We start from the raw sequence: 17,473 nt of genomic DNA, 5'->3' as shown, positions 1-17,473 counted from the left end.
ACAGCACAGGGGCTGGTGTGCGCTGCCACGTGAAGTATTAGATAACTGCCCAGAAGAGCTGCCATACATGCAGAGGAGGGGGTATTCAGGGCTGCCCATGGTAGTCATAAAATGATCGATATGAATCTAATCTTAGAAAAGCGAGTTGAACTCCCTCACTTTTAGTTGGGGCTCAAGGAAGTGAGGAAAGTTGTGCAAGTTTGTACCTTTAGTGTGAAAGTTGAGGATGGAATTCGGGTCTCCTGACTACTTATCTAACTCACCACTTACACTCATTTATGCTAAATACCATGCCTCCTTTTGCTCCCACAGGAATATGGTCACTTGGTGAATTTATGTTCATTTATTTCATGTACAACCTGAAATGCCTCTTCTTGCTTATCAAATCAACATAAAGCACTTGAAAATTGGATTCAAGCTTAGACAACAGACACAGTGACGTATTAAGATCATTTTATGCCGTATCATGATGATTTTTAGGGAGTTAATTAATTTCCGCTCAAGGAAGCATAAACAGCAACTACATGCAGGTAAAAGACAACAGACAAAAAGGTAGCAGTAAATGGTTGCCCTTTGGGTTCCACAGGGCTTGTGTTAGATAAGGTCTTACTTTGCACAGTTATGATGCGGTAAAGAAGTATACTCCCCACTAGTAAATATTTCAGAGATGCTAAATTGGGAAACTGGCAAATTGCAGGTATGAATGGATGAGTACAATGTGCTCAATGAATAAGGAATCAAAAGGAATCAGAAGGAATCGAAAGAATGTAGGCACCTTAAATGTATTCAGGTACAAAGAAATCACCACAAACGAGACCATGATGGAGGAGAGGTACTGGCTTGTCAATAGATTTGGGTTTGCAGTTTGGAAACCACTCTGTAAACTCCACAAAAACTAATAATTGTGCTAATAACCTTGGTGTTGATAATCATAATCTGGGTATTCAGATTTACTGGCATGACATTATGCAAATCAGTTAACCTTTCTGAAAATCGAATTCCTCATCTGTGAAGGAGTTGGATTAGAATATATTTCCTGGCTTAAATAACCACTGTTGGACAAAGAATCTTGTAATTAGTATCTGCAGCTCTTCAGGAGGAAAAAAAATAACGATAATTGATAACTTCAATGAGTAACTTTATTTCTTTGAGTTATGGGATAGTCATGCTTTTTTCAGTCGTCATAGATACTCCCCATCGCTTAAGATTATAAATATATGAGGCTTGAACACACAAAGGAAACTTAGAGATAGTCCACCCCTACTCGAAATTTTATTCTTAAGGGTGGAGAGGCCTTGAATTACAAAGTGACTTGTCTAACTGGTTAATGGTGAAGCCCAAAGGACTAACAAGGCTTCACAGTTCTCCACACACAGGGCCCTTTTCTCCTATAGGAAAAGGGGTAAATAGGTTTTCTTTCTCATGCCAATTCAGGTTGATTAGTAAGGCCTGGCTGTTGAGAAAGACTGTGGAACTGAGAGCCAGGTACTATAGAAAAGACTAATGTTATTGCTTAGGACTGTTTGCTATATAAACAGAACAGGGAAGTCACCTATATGTTTGCCACCTCCTCTCAAAGCTATGGTTTACACATGTTCCTTGAGGTTAAACTTTGAATATTTCTTCTGCCTTGCTTTTTAACAACCATCACTCACAATATTAATTAATGTTGTCTAAGGTATTTCACTCTAAGAGACGGCCTATGTCTCAGTGGACCAAACTTGGATTTGGTCATTAGGAAATACGTCATTCTCAGTGCTTGGATCCTCATTGGGTTTTCTTGAGCTGTTTTTCATTTCTGACGCTGCTAAATGTTTTAGACTTCTCCATTAGCATCATGTGGCCTGTCTGACTAGGATTTCAAGCTGCCAGGGCAGGACCACAGCTCTGAGTACAGGCTGGCTGTAGTTTTGTCCCTGATTATAAGACCATGGAATACAGTAGGAGAGGAGCGGCAGATACCTTGTCCTTTGTGGTTCCGACAACTTAAGTGCAATTCTTGGCAGCCTAGTTTTAGACTCTGATATGGGCCTTTTCTCGTATGATGTTGCAGGAAGCTTTCTCCTGCTGCTGACATGTTCTGGCTCCTTGGTTTACTCAGAGGAGTGGTGAAGGAGACATACCTCAAGCCAGGAGCCGCTATGTTGGCCCTTATGCTCTACTTTGTATAACTTTGCAGGATTTTGGAAGAAAATGAGAATATACTCTGGAACTGGAGATACATATACCCACACGTAGATTCATATATATATATATTTTCACTTCTTCAGGTCTTTGTCCTCATTCCTATCATCTGGAATTGTTTTGAAAGAAAAACGCATATTACCCTCATAAGGAACTAGAGTTTAACTTCGGAAACTTATAACACATTTCTAAAAGACACAAAGTGTTCTCTCTTTTTAGAACTGTTCAAGTGCAAGTCAGATTTGAGTTCAAATGGAATGAAATGCCTGTTTATTTCTGGAAGCAAGTTTAGTTCTTTTCTAGTCCAGATTCTTTGTTTTACAGATGAAAAAATGGAAATCCAGGGTCTAGGAGGGTTAAGTGATATGCTCGGTGGTACATTTCAGAAGAAACAGAATAGGAAAAAGAATCCAGAACTTGCCAATTTTTGGTCTCACGCATTTTATCTCACACCGCACTACTGCCTCTGGGTTTAGAATTACAACAGTTTGGTTTCCTTTTTAACTGATGACTTAGGTTTTTGTTAAGGTTTGATTTACAGTTTAGTAAAAATTTAATACTTATGTTCATTTTGGGTTTTAGCAAGTCAATACTATTCTAGAGTTTTATTTTTATTTTCTTTAAGCCTGTAATGGGCATTGAGGTCTCCCTGTGGTCTCTGGACTTCTCTCTCGGCTTTGAAGATTCTGCTGTTCCCTGCTCCATCTCAACTTATGCATATTCTCAACCACAGGGGAGTCTGGAACATGCCAGACATTATGGTGAGGCTGTTACAATGCTCACCCCGGTCTAAAACCTAAGCCACAGGAGACACAGACTTCTGGTTCCGCAGAAAGCAGGTGTTACAGGTAAGGAAGGGAGCATAATGTACAACAGCCAGATTTGAAACAGCTCTGCTCAGATTTCATATTCCCACACTCCCTCTAATTTACAGGCTTCTGTTCACAGGTAGTTTGAAAACCTATCTGTACCAAATTTAAATATTCAGTGACTTGCCTATAACTAATCATACTTGAAATTAAAAAAGCATGTGTGAACAAGCAATAGCACTAACTAGTACTCACAGGGGAATATTCCAGCTATATTACAATGAGACTTTTGGCAGTAAAAGCACTCAAGTACTGTTCCTTAAAATGTAAGGATTAGGTGTTCTTGAGGTAGAAAAGAAAAATCTATTCTTTGCAGATGGAGGGGACGATGAAATGCATTTACTAGCAGAGTCACTTTTATGGAAATTTGGATCTGTACTGTGAAATTTTAGTGTTTAAACAAGATCAGAGGCCTTGTAGGATGATTTTTTAACATGCTGGATTAGAAACACCAGACAGAATTGATTCCCAGTAAAATGGAAAACGTCCTGAATTAAAAAGGGGCCTCAAAAAAAAAAAAAAAAAGGAGCCTCACGTGGTAACACTTAATTTTCTAACATGAGTGCTCCAAACTCTTAATAACTATTTTAAAACACTTGATAATTTCATGTAAGATAAATTTTACGTAAGAATAAAAATGGACAGCGTATATGAATTTGGTGAGACTGAGCATACAATGTGGATTTGCCTTGGAAAACTTGGGCAGTTTTTGAGATGATTGAAGTTGAGCGTCTGTTGCAAGATATCTAAGTGAACTCTCCCAAAGCATTTCCTGGAAGCATTTGCCCAACAAGTAATCTTCAAACAAACGAACAAACATACATACCCACCATTCCTCTATTCCGTGTAATATAATCCATGGACCAACAAGAATAAGCTTATTTTCTACTTGTACAGTTTTTGGGTGGTGCTGCTTTTCCTAACCTTCTCACCATCTGTCAAGACATAACTTTCATTACTCTCCAGCATCACTTTTAACAGCATCATCTTTCTTTTCGTCCTTTCTCCTTCCCTCCCTCCCTCCTCCTCTCCCCCTTTGCTTTTCTTCCCTGCCTCCTTTTTCTTTCTTTAAAAGGAATCTCTTTTGACCTGTGTTTTCCTCAAGGGTTCAATTGTTTTTATATTTCTCTCCCTCATAATACAGTCTTTGGGGATTGAAAAATACGACATAAATAGAATCTTCTGTGATTTCTCAGCAGAAAGGAAGGTATGGTTTGTATTACTTTCTCTCATAGGATTCTTTATGGGGTAAATATTTCCAGATGCCCCAAATCTCTTTGTTACGTTTACTATAAGAACCAACAACTCTTCCTTTTTCTCTACGGTGACATGATTGTGTCCTGGGATGGCTCCCACTCATATCGCTATGAAAACAGAAGTTTCATAAACCAGAGATGAGTTACTTCAACTCAGTTTAGTTCAATAAACAGTTATTGAACATTTACTGTGTCCAGGATACCATTGGCCATGGTGAATGATACATGATCCCTCCTATCAAGAAATTTGCAATCTAGTATGGGAGAAACTATGCAAATAAATGTCCAACCATAAGATGACTGCTATGGTATAGTAACAAGCAAAGATTTAGGAACTCAGTAGGTAAGCAAAATAAGTAGAATAGTAAAGATGAGGCTCTTTTGTTTGTCAGTATTTTACTTTAGCTCTGTATAGTTTTGAGATATGAAATGGTGTCATTTTACTTTACAGTTCTTGTTACTTTATAATCATTACCACGACTTTGTAGTCATAGCTCATGGGTAAGTTGCTTCACTTATGTGAATGTTATGGAGAGGTACTATGCTTCCGGTAGAGTCTTCTTCAGAAAGAGATTTATTGATTTGAGTTTATAACACTGAATTATGGTGTGGTAATACGTTTTACTTCAACTCGAAGATAGCTACTTTATCGATCCCGTGGGTAAACCCTTACTCTAGATCCGGGCGGTGAGCCCTCTCAGGATCAGCTGTCACACAGCAAGAGATAAGACTTCCTGGATCAGTTTTCTGAAGTGACAGGTTTATTCCCTGGTCAGGACAGAAGATACTCTTTTTGACGAACAGGCTAGACTTCTCTGTGTGCGTATTTGTTCCATGTGTTTCGGGGTGAGGATGGGGTTGAGGAGTCTACTCTGTTTTTATGGGGCATGAATCTGGCTTAAAAATGACAGAGCCCTTTAACAGGGAAATGGCAGCTGGAAGACACGAGCAACTAAGTAGATCTGGGACATGAGAAACTGTGCCTCCCTGGAGCTATCCAGGGTACTGAACCACTTCTCCTTATGTTGCCTTCTAACCCCGTGAAACAAACATTCAGACATTTAAAAATATCTAGCTTTTTTTTTTTTTTTTCTGACTAGAGAAATTCTTTAACCTGTATATTTCTGATAATTGTTCTTGCTCTAGTCTTGGCCAGTTGTAGTGTAGCAGTTCACCTCTTGTGTCTTTTATTCACTAAACAAATATTTAGGTATAACCTTCTCTGCGTTGGGCACTTTTCTCATGGTTAAATTACTCAGATTGAATATGATTATTTTTGCCTTTTTGTGAAATTTGGGTTAAAGAAACAAACTTTATGGGATGCCTGAAGGATCTCAGGTTTTCAAGTGTCCTTTGAAGAACCTGGTTTCTGGTCCAAAGGTTGTGTTTGTTTACGTTTGTTTACAGTACTTAGAATAGCCCTTGGCATAAAATAGGCAGCACAGAAATTTTATTCCGCTGATGATCAGATTTATTTTGTGGAATTTTTTTAAAAATAAATTTATTTTATGTATTTATTTTTGGCTGCGTTGGGTCTTTGTTGCTGTGCGCGGGCTTTCTCTAGTTGTGGCGAGCGGGGGCTACTCTTCCTTGTGATGCACGGACTTCTCACTGCGGTGGCTTCTCTTGTTGTGGAGCACGGGCTCTAGGCGCATGGGCTTCAGTAGTTGTGGCACCTGGGCTCGGTAGTTGTGGCTCGTGGGCTCTAGAACGCAGGCTCAGTAGTTGTGGTGCACGACCTTAGTTGCTCCACAGCATGTGGGATCTTCCTGGACCAGGGCTCGAACCCGTGTCCCCTGCATTGGCAGGTGGATTCTTAACCACTGCACCACCAGGGAAGTCCCATTTGTGGAATATTTTTCTATACCATGTTACAAGGAACATATTTCTTTTCAACCTAAAGGTAAAATTCTTTGAAGAAAAATTTTGCTCTAAGTGCTCTAGATGCAACATGCACATAATCCTGATGAATGTAGACTAAGCATTTTGGGACACTGTCATATACATTAGGACCAAAGTACAGGCTGACCGGAAAGAAAGGGACCAGAAACTTCCAGCTCAGACTTTTCTATTTATGTATTTTCTCAACCATCTTTTCATTCTATTTTATTCATACTAGTCTATTCTGTATTCAGGTAAACAACCACCACCTGTTCACCCCCTCTCCTCCAAAAGAGGAAAAAATGAGTTTTTCCTTTGATGACAGCAACACATGACCCAGGAAGGTGGAGTATATTCTAAACTGTCCTTTTGTAATTCCTTGTTCTAAGCATCTGGCAAGACAAATTGGTCTTGACTTCCCTGGAAATGTTGGTTTCTTTCAATGAGTATAAGGGGTACAGAATCAACAGTGTTCCTAGTGTTCTCAAGACCAGTTATTGTATGGGTCAGTAAGGCTAAACCCTTCACCCCCAACCTGGTGTTAATTTAATGTTATTCTCAGTAAATATCTGAGACAGGCTGAATTTGAGCAGAATATAACGTATCTGGCTGAAATTGAATCAGGTTCAGTGTTCTAACATAGCGATTTGCCACTACCCACATCTATTTCGGTGGTATGCCTTTTTTTTTTTTTTTTTTTTTTTTTTACAACATGTACATTTAGAAACTTGGTAAGGTCCAAACTGTATCATAATTGACTTGAAAATGTCAGTTTCTTGGGATTGCCAAACTCAAACACTTTTCTTGGTATCTCAGTGAGAAATCAAATTTGAGGTTGAAGAGTATTGACCAGTAAGCTTCTTTTCTAGAGATTGTTACTCTACCTTTGGTCATGGACCAAGTTTAATTATTCCTATTGCTTTTATTTCCCATTCCTTAGGGAAGTGATAGGCACTTGTTTAGTCACCGGAAGTTGTGAGAATTTGTGGACCTCAGCAAAGACCCAAGAGACCTATGCAACAGTATTGTTTTCCTACTTATTACCCAGACCCAGTTTGTTTTAAAATCTGTTTACTGATTCCACCTGAGTTGCATGACTTAGTTGTAATATAATCTCTTGATTTCTTGAATTATCTCCAGACTGGACTTCATGATTGATTTCTTTTTCGCCTTTGACTTATTCAGATGGAAATAGGTCAAACAAACAGAAAAACTTGACTATTATTCAAAGGCTGAAGGATTCCTTCATTACTTCCCTCCATTTCCTTGGGAATCAATACCATTGGCTGTTTTCTTTTAGTTAGCATAGCTTTGCTTGCTTAATATAATTAATATAGTAATTTAAGAGTTATATATATGTGATCTGACTTAACCTTCCAATTCTATGGTGTAATATTACTACTGTCATTTTATGTGTGAGAAAGGTAATGTTCAGGGGGAGTTAAGGAATTTCTAATGACCATAAAATTAGGAGTCAGGACTGAAGATTCAGACCCAGCTCTCTCCGACATTAGTCACTGCTTTTAATCACTCTTCCGCTTGCTTTAATATTTCTTTACTGCCCACATAAAGTGCCATGTCAGAATCTAGAAATGGTTATTAACTGAGGAAATAGGAAATATTTTGATGTTTTTAGGGAAATTCAAAACATTGTAGAATAAAAAGCTGGACATGATTTTATTGGCAGTTTTCTCGCGATGGCTTAAAAGAAATGAAGTTGTTCCTGAAGGTACCTAGTTCACTGTCGTGAAATATATTTGCTTTGCCTCATGCTGTATTTTGTAACATTTGGTCCTGGTAGGGTTTATTTGTGCGTGTAGTTTAATATAAAGATCTCAATTTTAACAAGTACTGGGAACTATTCGGAGAAAAAGCCAAAACAGATGTGTTTTTTACTCAGTAGTTTTTGTTTAGGTCTGAACCTTTGATAGGAATTTGTTCCACAAATGTGGTTATTACAGAAGATGAAGAAAGCCAAGCTGAACACAAAGTTAGATGACTTGTCTATTTAATTTTAGCTGATACTTGCCGAATGTCTTGAGAAAATATTTTTTCAACTTGTTTCAGAATTAGAATAGACTCTGTTGACATTTTATGCAAGCATATATCTGTTACTCCTTTTTAGAAATTCGAAGTAAGTTCTTCTTATAAAAATAATACACAGTCAATAATACACGACCATTTTCTATGAGGAAATTTTCAAATGAAAAAACATTAATCTCTAAACATCCGTAACACCAACCAGTTAATATGTTAGTATGTTTCATTTGGTTTTTGACACGCGCAAATGCACACAAAACTTAACATATAATTATATAATTTTATATGTAATTTTGTGTTCCAGTTTTCTACTTAATTAATAGCATTGTCTTATTTTGCATTTCTGTGACTTCCAGGGAGATATAATCTACTTTATTGGCCAGTTCTATCTAATTTGGGGTTCTCTGCTTGTGTGTATGGTGTATGTGTGTGTATAATTTAATATATATATGTGGGTGTGTATATATACACATATGTATAATTAGTTTTCTTGTTTTAGAAAAAGATGCATTGTATTCCTTTTAATACATCACAACTTACCCATTTTATTGGGAAGACTTTGCACATATTAAAATCTGCTATATTAGGACTAATCAAGAAGAGGTCAGTGTGACTAAGATGCTTTTTAAATGTTTTTTTGTATTGTATATAGCAACTGGAGCTGCTTTCCCAACAGAAATTTGAAGTAATGCCGAACCTGTGCTAATGAATAGATATAATTAATTGGAAAACTTCATCTGTTTTCCTCCAGTGTCTTAAAGACTTTAAAATAATCCCTCAGTAATTTAATCATATCTCCTAGTTTTCTCCTTTAATTTACCTAGCAATATTTTTTCTTTATTTTAAGATCATCTTCAGCCTAATCCAGATAGCCCTATTAAATTATCGTATCAAAAACCAGCGATAATTTTCTATACCTTTTATTTTCATAGGGAAATATTTTGAGATCCACCAGTGTGATTAAAAAATAGAGCAGGTGGAAGTGGGGCAAGGGTGGGAATTGACATCTGATGCAAGAGCCAAGGAGGAAACCATTGTTTTTACTCTGGTCAGGTGATATCATGCCAGCCTTACATTTCTAAAATTTGAGTATCTTTGGAATTATATTCAACTGCAGCAGTTGAAGTTGTAAATGCTTTAATGTTTTCAAGGCATGTCTTTTAGTGACTAAACTGTTCTAGTGCATTTATTTCAGTAAGGTTGAGGGGATTTCTATTGGATGATCTTCTCCAAATGAGATAAATATTCTAATGGTAACTGTCCTCCTGGAACACATATCTCTTGTTATTAAAAGTTTTCTAAGAGTACTGATGAATTTAAATGACTCACAGTAGCACAAATAGGCATTTTAGTTAACCTGATTTTTAGCAACAACTTTTTTTTTCACTGTGAAACTTCTTATTCCAAGATGTTGGGGAAAAAGGGGAAAAACTACAAAGAAAAACATAAAATTTAAATGAACTGCCACTACTTAGATAAATCAGGGTCAACATTTTTTTTTTTAAACATCTTTATTGAAGTATAATTGCTTTACAATGGTGTGTTAGTTTCTGCTTTATAACAAAGTGAATCAGTTATACATATACATATGTTCCCATATCTCTTCCCTCTTGTATCTCCCTCCCTCCCACCCTCCCTATCCCCCGCCTCTAGGTGTTCACAAAGCACCGAGCTGATCTCCCTGTGCTATGCGGCTGCTTCCCAGTAGCTATCTGTTTTACATTTGGTAGTGTATATATGTCCATGCCACTCTCTCACCCTGTCACATCTTACCCTTCCCTCTCCCCATAGCCTCAAGTCCATTCTCTAGTAGGTCTGTGTCTTTATTCCCGTCTTGCCACTAGGTTCTTCATGACCTTTTTTTTCCCCTTAGATTCCATATATATGTGTTAGCATACTGTATTTGTTTTTCTCTTTCTGACTTACTTCACTCTGTATGACAGACTCTAACTCCATCCACCTCACTACAAATACCTCCATTTCATTTCTTTTTATGGCTGAGTAATATTCCATTGTATATATATGCCACATCTTCTTTATCCATTCATCCGATGATGGACACTTAGGTTGCTTCCATGTCCTGCCTATTGTAAATAGAGCTGCAATGAACATTTTGGTACATGACTCTTTTTGAATTATGGTTTTCTCAGGGTATATGTCCAGTAGTGGGATTGCTGGGTCGTATGGTAGTTCTATTTTTAGTTTTTTAAGGAACCTCCATACTGTTCTCCATAGTGGCTGTATTAATTTACATTCCCACCAACAGTGCAAGAGGGTTCCCTTTTCTCCACATCCTCTCCAGCATTTATTGTTTCTAGATATTTTCATGATGGCCATTCTGACTGGTGTGAGGTGATATCTCATTGTAGTTTTGATTTGCATTTCTCTAATGATTAATGATGTTGAGCATTCTTTCATGTGTCTGTTGGCAATCTGTATATCTTCTTTGGAGAAATGTCTGTTTAGGTCTTCTGCCCATCTTTGGATTGGGTTGTTTGTTTTTTTGTTATTAAGCTGCATGAGCTGCTTGTAAATCTTGGAGATTAATCCTTTGTCAGTTGCTTCATTTGCAAATATTTTCTCCCATTCTGAGGGTTGTCTTTTGGTCTTGTTTATGGTTTCCTTTGCTGTGCAAAAGCTTTTAAGTTTCATTAGGTCCCATTTGTTTATTTGTGTTTTTATTTCCATTTCTCTAGGAGGTGGGTCAAAAAGGATCTTGCTGTGATTTATGTCATAGAGTGTTCTGCCTATGTTTTCCTCTAAGAGTTTGAAGGCATGGGAGAGACTTAAGTTACCCACAAGAAGATCCAAAGAATCATAGGTCTGAGAGTTTTTTAAGTGGGTATACTTGAGGATGTTTATAAGCTGAAAGAAAGTAGCCAGCAGAGGAAGGGTGTGAAGATCTAGGAGAGGAAATGATTGTTCATTTGTTTTCAAAAAGCTGAATACTTATCGTGTGCCTGGCCTTTTTCTAGGATCTGGGGTTCACACCATCTGTTATCTCTTCTGCAAGGACAGTTCAACTCATCCCCTGGTGAAGAGAAGTCAGATTATTCTTTGCATCCATTGCAGGTGTAGGAACTGTTCTGTACCTCTGAAGGGACTTTACTTAACCAGAGTAATAAGTTAGAAATCAAAAGAAATTAGAGCTGAAAGGACCTTAAAGGCCACTGTACTTAATTTTGCCTAATATTTTACATTGAATGTAAGAAAAGTTTATTGCAGAGCCCGTTCTCTTCAGAGTTCCTTCAGTGAACTTTATGTCTTCAATCCAGTGGGTCTAGCTCGTAGATTTTGGCCTCCTCCTCAATTTGCTTCTTCATCCATATTACATTTTGCCCGGACTATGGCAGAAGCTCCCGGGTGGTTTCGCGGCCCCTGGGCTCAGTTCCTCTAAGTTCATCTGCCTACTCGGGTTGAGTGATCTTCTAACATAGAAAGATACGCTTAAAATAATGCTGCTAATGGCTTGCCCACACAGAGTTAGTGCATACTAGCCGCCCAGCGTGTGCTCTGCACAGAGGCGTGTAGTCTGAACTGTGCTCGGCCAAGCCTCCTGGGGCTCTTTGGCCCTGAGGAAGGGGAGCTTTTGGGGATCACTCCCTTTATCTAATTGGTCCTTCAGCAGCGGGGCACCTTTTTCTAATCAGCGGAGGCACCCTTACTTAGCCAGTGGTAACCCCAGGCCTCATCACCTGTGGGATACAAGCCACGCTGTCTCCCAGGCTTGCTTCCGCCAACATGTCTATTTTCCTTTCTGTCTGTTCTCACACTTGGACCCCTGGCCTTTAGTCATCCCCACCTGCAGTATTTACAGTGCCCAGCAGGTGTCAGGCTTGAGTGTCTTTGCACAGGTGCTCCCTGTGCAGTTAATGCACCTCCTACTCCACCTCTGCATAGCCTCAGCTTTTTAGATTCTGCTTCAGGGTTATCATGAAGCTGTCACTTAGATATAACATTTTGCCTCCAAGGAACCTCTGTGCATAAAGGTTATGCTTCTTTATCTCATGTGATTCCAATTTTCACGTCCCTCCTTAATGCAGGCTTTAAGGGCAGGAGTCGTTTCTTATCCTTAGCACAGAGCAGATGCTTTTTTTTTTTTCCTTTAAGGTGCTTTTTAATGATGATAAAATGTACGGTTTAAATCACTCATTTTACAATAATTTTGCTTTAGGTTGTGACAGAAATAAAGTTTACAGAAGTCGTGTTCCTGCGATAAGAAATAAAGATGTGACCTTCCAGTTGTGTAAAGCTCTTAAATGCTGTGTAAGTGCGTCGGGTGCGCTAAGGAACCTGGAGCTAAATGGGCTAGTTCTGAGAGAGAGAGAGACTTAACTATGTTAACAAGGTAAGCCTTCGTTGTATCCTGCCAACATTTGATAGTTGCTTTTGGGGCAAGCTAAACCAATAAAAGTTTAAACTTTTTCTCTCCATTAAAGGGATTGAATAAATTGGCCACTTTATCAGCACCTCATGCCTGTCACATTAATGGCTGAACTAGAAAATCAGAAGGATCAGCACAGGTTTTATTTTCTTAATCCTTACCTCAGGGTGGAGAAAGGTCAATCCCGAACTGAACCCCAAGTTTAGACCAGGAAGCCCTCGGGTTCCTTATGGTATCTCAGAAATATGGGAAAGTAGAATGGAACGATAAAGTGTAGGGCAGATTAGCCTCATTTTCCTGTGAAGCTTGAGGAGAGGGAGGGAGGAGGTGGATGACCATGGGCAGTTGGGCAGGTTGTGCACTGTACAACACCATAAATGTAGAATGTTTGCATATATTATTACGACAGCCTTCTGACAGATGGAAATGGTGTCTTGAGGAAGTACCTTTTTCTGTTTCTCTTAGAGAAGTGCTTCTCAGTGGGGGTGATTTTGTCCCCTCGGGGATATTTGGCAATATCTGGAGACACTTTTGGTTGTCACAAGTAGCTGATGTGTTACTGGCATCTAGTAGGTAAGGACAGGGATGCTGCTAAACATCCTACAGCGCACATGGCAGTCACACACAACAAAGAAACAAAGTCACACATTGCCTAGCTCAAAATGTCACGAGAGCCGGGGCTGAGAAACCCGGGTCTAGAGGATGAAGGTGAACCTCCCTGTCTCTGGTATCTTTTCCCTGCTTGTTCTGGAGAAATGAGTGCTGGAGAGGGAGTGAACCATTTCTGACTCTACATCCAGTATGCTCCAGCAGCCTGTAGTACATCATGTACTCATAGGGCCAGTGTGCCTGGAGGAACCCAAGGCTACCTGATGGCAGAGCTGTGGATCAGGGTGACAGCCAACATGGGAAAAGCCTTCCTGCCTCCAGGCCCTCGGTTCACCAGGCCCAGGTGTCTCTTCCTTCCATCCATGGGCCTCTGAGATGAACCAGCTTTCCTTGTCCCTCCTAAGCTTCCCAGGTTGTGAGTCGTTGCCTCTCAAGAGTGGGGCACAGTATCCTCAGGTTTGCTTTCCACGCTGCCTCCTGAACCAGTTTTGGAAGGTTTGGGGATGATCAGTTGGGGGATAACAGGTAGAAAATTGAGACAAAACAGTGAACTCTGAGACTGGTGACTGGGTTCAAATTCCAGCTTTTCCACATGTCAGATGTATGGCCTTAGGCAATTCACTGAACATCTCTGTGCCTCAGTTTTCTTGTCTGTAAGATGGGGGTGAGAACAATAGTGCCCACTTCATAGGGCCATGGTGAGGATCGAGTTAGTATTTGGCATGTATTTGGCATGTAGCAAACAACGTGTAAGCGGTAGGTGTTCCAGGCCTCATTCCACGTTAATTTTTGGTATCTGTATGAGTTTGCTAGGGCTGTCATAACAAAACACCACAGTCTGGGTAGCTTAAACCACAGAAATTTATTTCTCACCGTTCTGGAGGCTGGAAGTCCAAGGTCAAGTTGTCAGCAGGGTTGGTTTCCTCTGAGACTCCTGAGGGAAGAGCCTGCTCCAGCCTCTCTCCTTGGCTTGCAGAGCGCCGCCTTCTCCCTGTGTCCTCACAGGGCTTTCACCCTCTGGGCAGGCCTGGTGTCTCTCTGTGTGTCTAATCTGCATTCCTTATAAGGACACCAGTCAGATTGGACTGGGATCCACCCTAATGGCCTCATTTTAACTTAATTACTCTTTAAAGGCCTGATCTCCCAATACAGTCACATGCTGAGGTACTGGGGTTTAGGGCTTCATCCTGTGAATTCCGTGGTGGACACAACTCAGCCCATGACACCTGACAAGGACCTGGTAACAACACCAACATGGTTCTAACCATGTTTAACTGTGATACCAGATGCAAAAAAAAGCCAGGACAGACCTTGAGGCCATTACTCTAAGTGAAATTAGAAAAGACAAATACTGTATGATCTCACGTATACAAATCGAAGAAAACTGAGCTCATAGAAACAGAGAACAGTTTAGTGGTTGCCAGAGGTGGGAGTAGGGGGGATGGGAAAGGTGGTCAAAAGGTACAAACTTGCAGTTATAAGAGAAACAACTCCTGGGGATGTAATGTACAGCGTGATGACTATAGTTAAAAATACTGTTTTCTTTTTTTTTTAAACATCTTTATTGGAGTATAATTGCTTTACCAATGGTGTGTTAGTTTCTGCTGTATAACAAAGTGAATCAGCTATACATATACCTATATCCCCATATCTCCTCCCTCTTGCATCTCCCTCCCACCCTCCCTATCCCACCCCTCTAGGTGGACACAAAGCACCGAACAATACTGTTTTTTAATTTGAAAGTTGCTAAGAGTATAGATCTTAAAAGTTCTCATCACAAGAAAAAAATTGTAACTATGTGAGGCGGTAAATGTTAACTAAACTTATTGTGGAAATTATTTTGCAGTTTATACACATATCAAATTACTATGTTGTACACCTGAAATTAATATAAAATTATATGACAATTATATCTCAGTAAAATGGGGGGAAAAAAGGAATCCAATATCTCAGGTATAAAGCCTCCCTCCTCCTTCCCTCTCACATTCCCGGGAAGACCTCAGGCCCGGGCCTTACACCTGCCTTGAGTATATTCCTATTAACGGTGTCAGTAAATGGTAGGTGCTTCCCTTCCACACCTTCCTTTGCTCGTCATTGGAGAATATGCTAGAGCGACACTATAAGAGTGATCACATATCTCCGATTTTTGTGGACAATCATGGTTTCAAAAATTCTGTCCTCTTGTCCACCTAAGAACACTGGTATTTTTCATACTACAGGTTCCAAAATGTGGTTCAGAAATCATGGTCACGGTGCCTGCCATGCCAGGATGGCAACTTGGAGGGCTGGGGAGGGCGTGGCAGGTGGCAGGTGGGGAAAGCCGGCAGCCAGAAGGAGGAGAGGACAAAGAAAAAGACCCAGGAAATTTGTATCTCTAGAACAAATTCCCAAATAGTAAGAGTTTACTGTAGCAGCAAGTCCTAGCCTCTAGTTTACTGCTAAATCTAGTCCTCAAGGAGCACAGCAGTCAGAACATTTAATACAAAATTTCCTAGCTCTAAAACGGAAATATTAATACCTGCTTGTTGTGTTTGGAAGTTATTTCAAAAAGTAACGCTAGTATCAATAAAGCCCTTTATAAAAGAGCTAAAGGAACTCTGTAAGTATTACTTTTGTTTGTTTGTTTTTCCATCACTCTTCATAGCTGCCAAGCAGTAACGGCTGTCTTTGTACTGAATCCCGGAAGTGTCTCTGTATCCTGGAAGTATTGCAATGATCGTATTCACACCTGCAAAATATTCCTGCACCGTGTACGCAAATGATTATGGCTCCGCTCTCGGGCCTCATCTGGGAGCTACTGCATGTGAGGATCAAATTGATACACATTAGGGCATCCTCAGCAGTCTTTGGCAAAGGCCTATAGATTACCTCGCTATCCAATTTGTTAACTGGACAGCAGAGCCTGAGTGGAAAGAACAATGCGCTCGTCAGTTGGGAAAAGCTCCTCCAGGTATCAACAGATACAAGCAAGGCAATCTCACTGTGCAGGTTGATTAGAACTGGGTTTGTATTTTGGACAATAAACTCTACTTATGATAGTCTCCCAGTCATTAAGTATCTCTGCTGTAAGAGAAAACTGGGGCTATTAACTTCTCCAGATGGAACCCGAGGGAAAAGTGATCATTTCTTTTATAAGCAGAAGGGAAGGTTCTGCTCAATAAAGATCAATTAAACATCTCTGTTAAAAGACTGCTTGGAGCTGGTGCCAAAGGAAATTCCACTGTATTAACCCGTGCTCCCTCCAACCCTCCCCACCTCTGTAGCTTGCGCTGGGGAAAATTGTAAGAGGACGCTGGCTATTGTAAGCTTTATAAGGTGACAGTAGCTCTCACATCCGTGGCTGAATGATCTTTGATGTTGAGTGACTTTTCCTGCATTTAGCAGGGGTATTCCCAGAGGATGGCAGGCAAATCAAACGCTCCTCTGAATTCAGCTGAGCATCAATCATCCTCATGAGGGAGTAAAAAAAAGAATATAACAATAGGTACCGGGAAAAATGATATGGTGGTCTGAGCTAGTAATTCCCAGGATGCAGGAAGAGTTTTGGGGGCCGTAGAAAATCCACTGCATAAAGAAAACCCGCCACGATCTCCACCAGCATCTTATAGTTCCCACCTCATTCTTGTCCTTTAAAATACAGTGTGCTTGTCCTTTAAAATACAGTGCGTCTTGTACATTAAAATACAGTGTGCTTCTACTCTCTGGCTTAGACTGCATCCTCTCATGTAAATTCCATCTGTTCTTGCTTGAGGGAGGGCAGACACAACCTTGACTTTATCCTCTTGATGAGAGTGATGTTTCATGGTGTTGGGAGGATTTTCATTGGGTCAATTGCCTGATTGAGACATAGCCTTAGTGAGGTGACAAATAGCAGGCATTAATGTCTCTTTTTTAATGGTATGATGAATGGTCTAAGAGAAGGGTCAGCAAACTGTAGCCAGCCGCCTGTTTTTGTAAATAAGTGATTGGACCACAGCCAGACCAGTTCATTCATGAATTTTCTCTGGCTCCTTTTGCGTCGAGTAGTTGTGACAGAGACCTAATGGCCCACAAAGCCAAAGATACTCCCTGGCCCCGGCCACCCCTGATCTAAGACCGTTCCCAGAGTCCTCTGATGGTAAGAATCACCTGGATCATTTGTTCAAAAGACAATTTCTGGGTCCAGCTTGGAACCCCTGAGTCAGAATCTCCAGGGAAGGGGCTTTGGGAAGGTAGAGTGAACAAGCTTCCCGGGTGATTCTTATCCCCAG

The 17,473-nt window shown here is 40.1% G+C and overlaps 1 protein-coding gene and 1 long non-coding RNA gene across 9 annotated transcripts in view; both read left to right on the top strand.

Moving 5' to 3' along the window:
* LOC309653961 (ELKS/Rab6-interacting/CAST family member 1-like) overlaps positions 1-17,473 on the top strand; it is a 110,280-nt gene that overhangs the window by 19,498 nt on the left and 73,309 nt on the right. The gene's annotated exons all lie outside the window — the stretch shown is intronic.
* LOC309653964 lies at positions 3,009-16,264 on the top strand. Of its 8 annotated transcripts, XR_014259684.1 has the most exons (6): positions 3,401-4,652; positions 6,445-6,534; positions 7,131-7,212; positions 10,927-11,051; positions 12,405-12,578; positions 15,868-16,264. It is a non-coding gene; the product is annotated as an uncharacterized lncRNA (long non-coding RNA). The 8 variants fall into 8 exon arrangements; XR_014259679.1 differs by lacking the exons at positions 3,401-4,652; positions 7,131-7,212; positions 10,927-11,051 and adding exons at positions 3,015-3,032; positions 11,206-11,302; XR_014259683.1 differs by lacking the exon at positions 7,131-7,212.

This window comes from Balaenoptera physalus (genome assembly GCF_965194825.1).
Source record: "Balaenoptera physalus genome assembly, contig: HAP1_SCAFFOLD_1557, whole genome shotgun sequence".
Lineage (NCBI taxonomy): Eukaryota > Metazoa > Chordata > Mammalia > Artiodactyla > Balaenopteridae > Balaenoptera > Balaenoptera physalus.
The sequence above is the reverse complement of the archived record's forward strand: the minus strand, read 5'-3'. Positions and strand labels throughout refer to the sequence as shown.